The sequence below is a fragment of the Nematolebias whitei genome, chromosome 7, assembly GCF_014905685.2.
Source record: "Nematolebias whitei isolate Nwh7 chromosome 7, NemWhi1, whole genome shotgun sequence".
Lineage (NCBI taxonomy): Eukaryota > Metazoa > Chordata > Actinopteri > Cyprinodontiformes > Rivulidae > Nematolebias > Nematolebias whitei.
Window position 1 is genome coordinate 3,566,679 of NC_056504.1, and position 11,857 is coordinate 3,578,535.

An 11,857-nucleotide genomic window follows, 5' to 3' on the forward strand; every position below is an offset into this window, starting at 1 on the left:
TCAGCGGCCATCAGCAAGGCAGGCTGCAGGCAGTGGGATCCTTACAGAGGGGGCATTCCAAAGAGACCATCTTGTCAGTTTGACATGACTGTCAACAAGTAAGAAGGCCGGCAATGGAGGAGGGGGCGTACCAAAGAGACCATCTTGTCACAAACAAAACTGGTTTGTTCCACTTTGGAGTAAGCTGTTGGGGAAGAATCAGTTTTGTTGTGTGTTTCCTTGACTGATGAAGTCTTCTGGATCGAAGGCGAAATGTTTCAGCACAAAAAAAGAAACTGTCCAGATGACCTGACTGAAAAATGTTGGATTGTGTACCTGGATTATTGAGCATGGACTTTGTTATTATGAAAATAGTTCCAAGCAGAGTTCACGTCGTCAGTTAATAGAATACAATGCCAGTCAAAGTGAGATAGATCCCAGAAGAATGACTGTTTACAAAAATGTTTCAAATCCCTTTTTTGAATTCATCCGGGCTTAGAAGGTGGAAGTTTAATATCTCTGAGAGCCGCTATTACACAATGATCACTCAAAATGTCAGCAAATACACCTGTACCAGGGAATTTGTGAGGCATATTTGTTAGAAACAGGTCTAAGATGGAAGATTTTTTAGGACAGTTTTTGTTTGGTCTAGTGGGAGAATGAAGTCCTGACATGTTTTTAAAGTCATTTGGTGTGCTGTAATTAGTGGGGGGTCCAGGGTTGGGTTGAATGCCTGAGAGCAGTAACAACATTATTATCAGACATTTTCTTGAGTTTTTCGTGACTGATGTGTAATTACAGGAGTTAACAGTGTGACAGTTAGCCCCCATAATCGAACCATGAGAAACATTAATGAAGACGTGATCATTCAGAACCCAAAAACAGTGAAAGTTGCAGTGATGGACAGATTCAGGTGTATTAACAAGATTCAGTGACTCCAGATAATCTAAGAACTGAAAATAGTGACAGTAATATGAATGGTGCAGAAAAGTTTCAGACCATAAAGCATCACAAATCAAATGGACAAACAAATCCGACGAGGTGGCCCAACTGCAGTTTGAGTTGGACTGAGGGGGGGCTCCAGCCCCCCTGCGAAGATAGATGGATGCTCCCATGAGAAACAGAATCAGGGTCCAGAATCAACAGGCAGAAACAGATAATTTGCAGCAAATAACAGAGCGAGCTGCCAGAAAATTCTCCTGAAATGAAAGGCATGGTCCTAGCTCGTTTCAGGTCAACGGGACAACAGCGTGATCTGGAATAAAAATTATTTATTAACCAGGTGAGGTCGGATGTAAGCCTACAGCAACTCCAATGTAAACTCTGGACTTCTCTCGAGCACCACACAGTGCTGCTCCTCCGCGCTTCACTCCGCTTCTCTGCACATCACCTCCGTATCCAACAGCATGAGAGGACACCCCCGGTGAAAAACGATGAGACTGACCGAAGAGGCTGAAGTCGTCACTGGTCCGGTTCGGTTCTGCTCCAGTCTGGCTCCGGTGCTCCACAGCACGAGAGGCTACCTCCGGTGAACAATGATGAGACTGACTGAAGAGGCTAAAGTGGCTGAAGTTGTCCCTGGCCTGGTTCTGCTCCAGTCCGGATTCAGGCGGCGCTTCAAAACATCGGAGTGTCTCCTCCAGCCTAACACAGTGATTCCCACTGAGGTGGACAGTCCTTCGTTTAAAGGTAACGGGTTGCTCACTGAGGCTGAGACCTGTTGTATTGAAGACAAAGTCCCCCACAGCCAACTCGGTTCGATTCTGGTCCTGTTCGGGGGACACAGGTACACTTCCCCTACACCTTCTTGTCGTAACCAGGTAGCACCACAAAGATCCAGATGAGAAGTTTGTTGGGGTCCAGAGAGAGAAAGAAAAACACCGGACCTTCGTGCGACGACTCCCCAGCTCCAGGGGTTACCTGGCCGGCAGGGTGCGCTCAGAGTGACAGGTGGGGTGGGACCAGTCGGTCCTGGACCAAAATAATTTTTTGGACGGTCTCGTCCGGCTCTCAGAGTCACTGAACACCAAATTCAGTTGGAAGGGGACCAACTTTAGTTTGGTTCAAAAAACGGGTCAGTTTGATGATAAAAGACTACAGAGAAGCCGGAGGGAGCTGCCGTCCATCAGCTTACCGGAACCGGAAGTGAACCAGAAGTCTGACTGAATGATGTCAAATGCAGACTGCAGAAGAAGGAAAACCTTAGCAACTGTGTTAGTTCGACAACAAACAATTGTATCGTCAGCATAGAGATGCAAGAATGCGTCAGGAATATTTTGACCTACATTACTTATATAATTGTAAAACTAGTGTGTCCTAAACCTGAGCCTCGTGGCACACTATTAGTGACTGTTAAATAGCTAGACAAAGTACTATTGTGTCCAACACATTGCCTCTGACCTGAGAGATAGAAAACCAAAACAGTGTGATCTGGCCTTCAGGCCCAGGAGTGCCTTGAAAAAGAGATCTGTGATCTCCATGGAATTAATGGAATTTATTTAATCAAATAAAGGTTATTCCTAATATTAATTATCTGTGGTAGCCATTAGCATCATGTTAACAAAATTTAGCTAACCCACGTGTGCTAACTTGCTGACTAACAAAAGAACAAACGTTTACATTTAGTTCTGTAATGAGGTTTAAGGAGAACAGACGTTATACGATTTTAAAATGAGTCTTTTAGGCACAGCATCTGCATTTTGACAGGCGTGTTTTAAAAAATATTAGTTCGACCACGCTGATCTCAACAAAACGCATATGTTTTACGGTGTAGTCTCCTGTAAAATCCCTCTTGTCCACGCCATAACTTCTGATCTGCTTAAGATAATTCAAAAAGTTCATCTCACTAGACATCATGTGCAATATTCATCCCAACTGCAAGTTCAAGGTCGCAAATCAAGTAAATGGACTGTACTTATATATCGCCTTTCTATCTTACCAAGATACTCAGATTGCTGTAAAGCGCTTTGAGTCCTCATTTACCCATTCATACAGCTCTATACTAGATCTCTGCAAAGCTAATTGAACAAATCATTTTAAAGAGATTAATCAGAGCTTTATCACATTCATACACTGATGGGACACACATCAGAGGCAACGAGGGGTTCGGTGTCTTGCCCAGGGACACTTCGGCATGTGACTGCTGGTGGATTCGAACCCCCAACTCTTGCATTGGAGGACGACTGCTCTAACCACTCAGCCACAGTCGCCCAATCAAGGTCAAAGATAATATAAGGTCTTTGCTTGTCCAGGTCATTGCTATAGATTGTTGTATAATTAAGTAACAGCAACTAGAGAAATGTCATTTCCTGTGAGAATGCAGTGTGAATGCTCATTGCTAAATGTTTAGCTAAAAGCAGCTAAAGAATCTGAAACCAGCTGAAAACACTTAATCTCTAAACTGTTAATGTGAGCTGAATGTGAACAACTGATATTTGTATAAATGAAGGTTGAATTAATTTGCTGACAACAGGAAAATAAAAGTTGAAATCCTCTGAAAAACAGCTGAAATTTGTAGAAAAAGCTGACTAAAGCAGAAATTAGCAGAATTAGCTGAAATAAGCAGAGGCTGAATAGATTACAAGAAATCTGATATTAACAAACAAATAGCTGAAATGATCAAAAATAAGCTAAAAGGAGCAGACGGATGCTGAAAACAGCTGAAGTAGAATGACAGCTGAAATGATCAGTAACATGTTGTAAACAGCTCAAAGGCTTTGAAGGATGTGGAGAGCTCCATTTATTTTCCATCAGGAAAACATGGCTGACAAAGCTAAATACTTCAAAAAGTAAAAGTTTCACAAATACCACAAATACCAAAAATCAGAGCAGGAATGTCCTGAATGAGCCAAACGTTTGGATTTTTGAATTGTTGAAACAGAACAAAAATTGTAGAACAAGTTGCGTGCTCCCCCCGTGAGCGGGGGGGTGGAGACACCTCGGTGTTACGCTCTAGCTTAGTGCTATGTAAGTAAGTAAGTAATGTTTATTTGTATAGCACTTTTCATACAAATCACAAAGTGCTTCACAATAAGACATGAAACAAATAAACTAAAAACTGAATAAGATAAAATTTTAAAACATCTATGTTAGTCCCAGCAGTTGTTGAACGGGGTGGGGGGTTAGGATGCATGAGAGAAGCGGAGAGTGTTCTATTCACACAAGGAGAGCTGTTGGTCAGACTACTTCTTGTTGCACCGTGCTCTCTAAAATGGTAAATATAAAAATAAATAAAATGTTTATTTATTTATTATTTATTAATTAAAAAATGTAAAATGGATAATGAATCCAGTGTTTACATACGTAGGTAAACATAGATAACAACTTGTTAACATTCAACAGAATGCAGGAAATGCCATCTACTTTATTTAAAATTTTCTGGGGGAGGACCCCCTGACCCCCACAACGAGTGCCCCCCCCCCCCCCCCCACACACACACACACACACTCACACACACATTATAATGCTTCTGACGCCAGTGTTTAAAACCATTCAGATTGTGATGGCAGGGTTCATGCTTGTGTTTGTGCTGCAGACAAAGAAACGCTGTCAGTCAACAAACATGACTGATAAAAGCTACGTAGAGCAGAGCAACAACCCCTTCTTATTGTTACACCAAATATCATTAGGCCTAAAATGTTTTCACAACTTTTTGAACTGCCAAAAATACAAAAAATAAAATAAAAATGAAAAACAGCCCACAACAGTGAACATTTTAACAACGTTTTAGGAGCTGTGTTGCTGCCAACAAATTGAAAAATAGCTTATGTTTTCCTAAAAATGTTATGTTTTAGCGTAAACGTTTACCATTAGAGTAAAGTATGTGTTTATAAGATTTGCAAATTTTTACATCTATTTTATTTGCATTTAACACAACATCCAAAAATGTTTGAATTTGTGACTGTAATGTTTGATGAGCTATTCTTTGGTAAACTGAGGTAAAGAATGGAATAATGAGAAATCCATTCAGAAAAGCCTGATGGAGCCAGGACTTAGCACCATCTGGATCACAGCATGATCTGTGGAACAGTGTGTGTGTGTGTGCATGCGTGCGTGCGTGCGTGTGTGTGGGTGTGGTGGGGGGGGGGGGGGGGTCTGGTTCTTGGATCGCTTCTGAAAGTTCTCCTACCTCAGTAGAGTCAGTAAAGAGAGGAAATGTGCCGACCAGACCTGAGTTCACTTCTCCTGAGGGAGAGGAAGGATGATTGATGAAGGAGATGAGCCTGCAGGGCCTTCAGAGGGTTGTACAGTTCAGGATGTTAATTATCTTCCGGCTACCCCTCTGATTCCTTCATGGCACAGCTGTTACTGTGTATGTAGTTGTGATAAATTGTTCTATTTTAAATACTGTCATGGAGAACAAATAACACATATGCACTATATTGTCAAAAGTATTCACTCATCTTCCTTCACAGGCGTATGAACTTGAATGACATCCCGTTTATAATCTGATGATTGATTCAACCTTTATTTATACACGTTGATCTCATTGAGTTACGAGGACTCATTTTCAAGAGAGACCATGATGGCACACCTTTGCAGCTAGAACAAGGTTTAGGAGTGTGTTTATGGGAGTTTTGGACCATTCTTTTGGAAGCACAAATGGGAGGTCAGACGAGATGGTTGGACGAGAAGGCCTGGCTTCACTAATTCATCCCAGAGGTCTAACATTGAAGCAGCATGTTTATCAGGCAGTGGAATAAGACATAACATGTTAGCAGTGAATCTACATAGACAGAAACAAAGATGCTGTGAAGATTGGGTTGAGACTCTGACCCAGTAAATCCTCTCTGATTGAGTGTACAAGTGGCAAGTAAATGCTGTCATGACAAAAGAGATAAGAATAGTATAAAAGCTTTGTGGAAATCTGTGAAGGGGGGGTTCTATTTTGTATAGGCTTTGCCCTTTAAGGCTATCGCTAGTGGATGTATCCCTTCGCATGCAGCGCAGCACTGAAAACTTTAGTCCCCGCCCACCAGCTGTGTGGGCCCCACCTCCGGTCCGTATAAATTACGGTGAGACCGGGCAATCGGCTCCCATTTTTTCTTCAGCCAGCTAGCTAACCAGCTAGACACCCATTTCCACCCTTCACCCATTTTCGCATTTTCGTGTTACGTGGCGCACACAGCCACACTGTGCCGCTCTCAGAGTCTGTTCGTGCATTACAGAGACAGCTCTTCAGGACGTCCTCTATCCACCCAGCGCCTCTCACACTGGTTGTGTGAGGCAATTTCTTAAGTTTACAGTTCATCTGGACTGGATCCTCCAGAGAATCTCAGCACATTCCTCCAGAGGGTTTTCATCCTCCATGGCTCTGCATGAAGGGAGGACAGTGGAGGATATTTGTATGGCGGCTGCCTGGTCATCGCCATGCTCAATTATTTGTTTTTATCTACGTGATGTTTCTACTTTCTCCATGACCCATTCTGTTCTCAGGGTTCTGACAGAATGATTATTTGTTTCATGGAGCCTCACCTGAGCTCACACCTGCCTGCATGCAGTCGCAGTGTGAGATATTTATTATCAGTCACAAGTTCATGACTGCTGATTTTATTGTTATTAATCGGTTCATCCTGAGGAGCTGTTGGTCTGCTCTGTTCAACGTTACACTGTTACAATTTGTATCCTCCGTTGTTCCTATTCACAACAGCAGGTCTGCTATCTTAGCCTTTTTCCTCACCAGAGATCTTTTCTCCGGTGCGCTCCTGCGCATGGAGCGCGTAATTTCGCACACAGAAGGCTGAGTGATGAAATGTGGGGGTTTTTTTGTGTGTGTGCAAGCAGGTGCTTCATGTTGTGTCTGAATGGACCCAGTGAGGCATAGACTACATCCTGCTTCGCCTTTAACCCACTAGCGACAGCCTTAAAGGGCGAAGCCTATACGAAATAGAACGTTGGTTATGTACTATAACTCCAGATTCTATGAGTATAGGCACAGCCCTTTACGCTCTGGGCCTCACTGGTTCCTTAATGGCTGAAGAATAAAGCTATTTGGGAGCCGATTGCCCAGTCTCACCATAATTTATACGGACCGGGGGTGGGGCCCACACAGCCGGTGGGTGCGGACTAAAGTTTTCAGTGTTGCGCTGCTCGCAAAGGGATAGACCCACTAGGGATAGCCTTAAAGGGCTGCGCCTATACTCATAGAATCTGGGGTTACAGTACGTAACCAATGTTCTTTTTTGGACTCTGATGCTGTTTGGCTGATTGACCTTTTCTGCACCTCTTCAATAAACCTCAATTTTTGATGTCATTAAATGATAAATGGTCTGTACTTATAGAGCACCTTTCTATCTGATCAAGATACTCAAAGCTCTTTACAACAATCTGTGTCCTCATTTACCCATTCATACTGCACTCTACTACATTTTTACAAAGAATAATCAGAGCTTTAGATCACATTCATACACTGATGGGACACACATCAGAGGTAATGAGGGGTTCATTGTCTTGCCCGGGTACACTTCAACATGTGATTGCTGGTGGAATCAAATCCCCAACTCTCTCACTGGAGGACGACTGCTCTAACCGCTCAGCACAGCTGCCCCTACCCATTAAGAGATTCAGTGTCATCTGCTTTTTTTTAAATGAAGGATCGTCTTTGCGCGTTGTTTTGGCTATAACAGTTGACACCCAACACGGGGCCTGGTTGATGTCAGAACTCTGTGCATGCCAGTCATGTTCTTCCACACTAAACTCGCTCGTTCGTGTCTTTATGAACCTTGTGTTGTGCACTGGTGCACAGTCATGCTGGAACAGAAATAGGGCATCCCCTCCCCACAAAGTTGGTAGCCTGCAATTGTCCAAAATATTGTGGTATGCTGAAGCATTCAGAGTTTATTTCACTGGAACTAAGCAACTGAGTCCAACTCCTGAAAAACAAGCCCACACCATAATCTCCTCTCCACCAAAGTGTACACTTAGCAGCACAATGCAGTAAGACAAGTACTGTTCTGCTAGCTACCTCCAAACCCAAACTTGTCTATCAGATTTCCAGACAGAGAAGTGTGATTTGTCACTCCAGAGAATGTCTCCACTGCTGAGTCCAGTGGCAGCGTGCTTTACACTGCTGTATCCGACGCTTTGCATTGCACCTGGTGATGTAAGTCTCTGACACAGCTGCTTGGCCATGGAAAGCTGTTCCATGAAGCTCTCTACGTACTGTTCTTGAGCTAATCTGAAGGCCCTGTGAGGTTTAGAGGTCTGTAGCTACTGATTCTTCAGAACATTGGTGACCTCTGTGTACTATTGCGCCTCAGCATTCGCTAAGTCCACTCTGTGGGCTCCTGAGAGCGACCCATTCTTTCACAAATGTTTGTAGAAGTAGTCTGCATGTTTAGGTGCTTGAGTTTATACACCTGAGGCCATGGATGTGATGGAAACCCTAAATTAAAGGATTTGGATGGGTGAGTGAATACTTTTGGCAATAAAGTCTACGTATTTTCATCTTTCTTGGTGAGTTTTATGCTGTAACAATAAAGAGCGCTGCTTTTAAATTTGAAAAAAAAAAAACAGATGATGTCTAAATGTTTTATAAAAGATGAGTTTAGATTTTGTATGAGATGTGATATTTTGTGATTTGTTGACACTGTTAAACAGAGAAGTTGAATGTACCGTGATGCCAAACGGCGTACACCTGATGAAATAATAAATAAACTACCAACATTTATGTGGACAGAGTGTGTTTTTATTTTTGATCAAATACTAGGTTCATTATGTGGATTGCTTGTTGCCAGCCACTCCTTCAATTAGCCATATATGAAAATAAATACATTTATAAAGGACTCACACAAGTGTACGAGGTTTGCATGCATACAGTAAGATCCACAAGCATACCACAAGTTTTACAAATGCGTACAAGATTCACATATGCATAAACAGTTTTTCAAATGTGCACAATTTCATTTGAACAAGTAGGAATATTCTGTGCATACAAATTGTCAAATACACATACCCAAAGTGCCTGCTGTGCATAGATCACTTTTGAATGTGACTTTTGAGACTTTCTTGTTGCGCCAGATTCACAAAGGTGATGCTGCATTCAAGGTTGGTGAAAAGCTGGGACATCTGAGCCTTAGTATATTTACCAAATTACAGTAGTGTGAAAAGACTAACTTATAACTTGACTCAGTGATTCATAATTCATTTGTTATGGTATAGAACTCCCTGTATATAACAAATTTTACTTCAGTGACCGACTTCTGATTAGTAAAGGGTGAACACATTAATTAAGCTGTTTACAGTTTACTGTAGTACTCAGAACTGCTCAGTGGGCCAGGGCCCAGGGAGCATTCTCATCAAACAAGTTTGTTTTATGATTTAAAATCAATTTTATTTAAAAAGGAACCTTTTTTTGGGTCCAAAATGACTGAACCAAAAAAATGCCCATGGGCCATCAGTTGAATTGTCCTATTGACCTTATTCCTATGTCCCATGATGCTTTGCGTGATATATACTGTACGTGAGTCAGACAGAAGGGAGCAGGACTAAGACTGGGGAGCAGGCAGACGAAAGACATGAACACGACACAAGATGGAGCCAGAGACCAAAGAAAACACAAACCCTATAAGGACAGAACCAGAGGATAAAGTAAGACAAACACCAGATGGGGACACCAGGGGACAAAAAATCACAACTCCTACAGGCTTTTGTAGATACTTCTTCCTTCACTGCAGATGACAGCAGGGTGTGGAGACATGTGTGGTCGGTGATCAGGTGATCCATCGAAAGTTTAACTGGACTTTTTTTTTTTTACCTCTTTCAACCATCCGGTCGGCCCTGCCTCCTCCTCTACAAGTAGATTAACACAATTTTATATTGTGCATTCTTATTTAGTTCTCTTTGTGCTGTATGATTTGTAAAACTGCATCAAAAGCCCGAGACCGACCCGGGACACCCGTCAAGCACAATATTTTGGTCCGACCCTGCCCAAATTTCAGGTCGGGCCGTGCCCAGATTAGAAATGACAGTTCTATCTATGGCTGAATGTGGGGGCCTTGGTGCTCTGACCCTGGCTTACCAATGCTGGCTCTTGGGACATGGAAGATGACCTCGCTGACAAGGAGGGAGCCTGAGCTCGTGCGTGAGGTTGAGGGGTACTGACTAGATATAGTTGGGCTCACCTCGATGCACACCATGTGCTCTGGAACTAAGCTCCTTGAGAGGGGCTGGACCTTATTCCACTCTGGAGTTGGTTTACGGTGCCCTGAGACAACTTCTGCTGAGACTTGGCACTCTATAAATGAAGGGAACTAAACTGACTTGAATAAGTCACTTGGCACCAGGACGCCCTAGGTCGTATATCGATGACTGACTTTGTAGACATGTCATCTGATTTGCAGGACTGTTTGTTTTGGACACTTGGGTGAAGAGAGGAGCTGAGCTGTCAACTGATCACCACATATAGTGAGTTGGATCAGATGGCGAGGGAAGATGCCTGACAGACCTGGTAGATCCAAATGTGTAGTGAGGGTTTACTGGAAACACCTGGCAGAAGAACCCCGGGGACGACCCAGACTGCTGGACACACAATGTCTCTGTGTGGGTCTGGGAACACCTCGGACTCCTCCCAGAAGATTGGAAGAGGTGACTGTAGGAAGAGATGTCTGGACCTCAAGCTGCTGCCTCCGCGACTTGACTTCGAAACAAGCAGAAGATAAAGATGGATGGATGTCTTCTTTCTGTTAACACATTGCATTTATTTAGAGCTTTAAAGTCTTGTAATAATGATAAGTTACAATTATCCAGTGATCCCAAAAAGTACGGTAAGCCAAATGAAAATATCTTCAACCTGGTTCTGAACAATCTGTAAACAGGAAAACTGCACACATATTTAATGTTCATTGACAGTTTTTCAGTATTATTCACCTGCAAAGTGAAAACATTAAAAATGACTACAGCAGAGTTTTAGTTTACGTTTCCATGGCAACACTGGAGCTGCATTTGTCCCTCTATGTGATTCATTTTTCACTTTGAACTTAATTATTGTTCATGGATGCATGTCAGATGTTTAGCTGCCCGCTCTTATTGTTTATATGGTTTTATATATACAGGTGCTGGTCATAAACTTAGAATATCATGAAAAAGTTGATTTATTTCAGTAATTCCATTCAAAAAGTGAAAATTGTATATCGTATATATTCATTACACACAGACTGATATATTTCAAATGTTTATTTCTTTTACTGTTGATGATTATAACTGACAACTAATGAAAACACCAAATTCAGTATCTCAGAAAATTAGAATATTACTTAAGACCAATAACAAAGGATTTTTAGAAATGTTGGCCAACTGAAAAGTATGAACATGAAAAGTATGAGCATGAAAAGTATGAACATGAAAAGTATGAGCATGAAAAGTATGAGCATGAAAAGTATGAACATGAAAAGTATGAGCGTGAAAAGTATGAGCATGAAAAGTATGAACGTGAAAAGTATGAAACTGAAAAGTATGAGCATGAAAAGTATGAGCATGAAAAGTATGAACATGAAAAGTATGAGCATGAAAAGTATGAGCGTGAAAAGTATGAACATGAAAAGTATGAGCATGAAAAGTATGAACGTGAAAAGTATGAACGTGAAAAGTATGAAACTGAAAAGTATGAGCGTGAAAAGTATGAACATGAAAAGTATGAACATGAAAAGTATGAACATGAAAAGTTTGAACATGAAACGTATGAACATGAAAAGTATGAACATGAAAAGTATGAGCATGAAAAGTATGAGCATGAAAAGTATGAACATGAAAAGTATGAACATGAAAAGTATGAACATGAAAAGTATGAGCATGAAAAATATGAGCATGAAAAGTATGAGCATGAAAAGTATGAGCATGAAAAGTATGAACATGAAAAGTATGAGCATGAAAAGTATGAACA